This window comes from Triticum aestivum, chromosome 7B (genome assembly GCF_018294505.1).
Source record: "Triticum aestivum cultivar Chinese Spring chromosome 7B, IWGSC CS RefSeq v2.1, whole genome shotgun sequence".
NCBI lineage: Eukaryota > Viridiplantae > Streptophyta > Magnoliopsida > Poales > Poaceae > Triticum > Triticum aestivum.
In genome coordinates this window covers 310,444,799-310,445,741 of record NC_057813.1, presented here as the reverse complement: position 1 = coordinate 310,445,741, position 943 = coordinate 310,444,799, and the positions used below count along the sequence as shown (strand labels likewise).

The 943-nt window shown below is 44.1% G+C and overlaps 1 long non-coding RNA gene across 1 annotated transcript; it reads right to left on the bottom strand.

Annotated features, from left to right (window-relative positions):
• Nucleotides 1-277: 277 nt before the first annotated feature.
• Nucleotides 278-681, bottom strand: LOC123157441 (uncharacterized). The gene is made up of 3 exons (XR_006478975.1): nt 604-681; nt 446-523; nt 278-350 (listed from the first exon to the last, which is right to left on the bottom strand). It is a non-coding gene; the product is annotated as an uncharacterized lncRNA (long non-coding RNA).
• Between the last annotated feature and the right edge of the window lie 262 nt (nt 682-943).

Genomic DNA, 943 nt, shown 5'->3' with positions numbered 1-943 from the left:
CATGGTCTTGCTCGCCAGCGTGGGGAGGGTCACTTGGTGCTCTTGACCCACTTGGCCTTGATCCTCACACTCTCTTGATGCTCTGCTTCACCGTCCTCGCTATGCTCGCCTTGGTCCTGCTGTTGAAGAACTCCTCTGCCTCGTCACCCTTCTCGTCTGTGGCAAGCTGAGACAAATCAACAATGGTTCCTCCGTGTCAGTAGATTCTAAGTTTCATTCGTGCACATGTATTTGCTTGTATATGAGCGTGGCATATAACAGGTTATGACATTTACCGGTGAGACAGTGACGGTGATGAAATAGGTGAGCAGGTGTCCAGTGAATGTCTTTGCTATGTAGTCCCAGTTTTCCTGAACCACGGACAAGGCATTTAGTTAGCACAGAAGAACAAAAGAGAGCAGCAAGGCTAATCATAACCAGGGAGATGCAAAAAAGCAATGAATACCTTCAACCATGTCCATGCCACCTCATGCGCTGCTGCAGTCACTCCGCGGAGCACAAATATGCAATCCTGATTCCTTACCTATGGATGCAATATATCGTGAGTTTAGCTGGCTGAAAGTAAACTGTATCATCGAAAATGTTATATCACTTCCTTGTTACCTCAGACGATAGCAGGAAATTTAGCGCTTCACGAACAACATCAGGGTCAGGGGACGATGCCGAAGAACCTTCAAAGAGGATCATAAATTTTGTGATATTCCACAAATCTCATTTTAACTTATAAATAACGAAAGGGAAATACTAGCTTACCAAGCACACAGACTTTTTCCTGGCTCAGATCAGTTTCCCTGTAAATCTTCAGGAGAGATTCATATCCACTTTTGTTTGACTTGTTCACGGTCTGCATCAGTGCAACATATGCAGCCTGTACAATACAGTAAGATGGTAAACAAGTGGACTCCACATAGTTTGCAAGGTTATATAGGTATATGCTTAATTT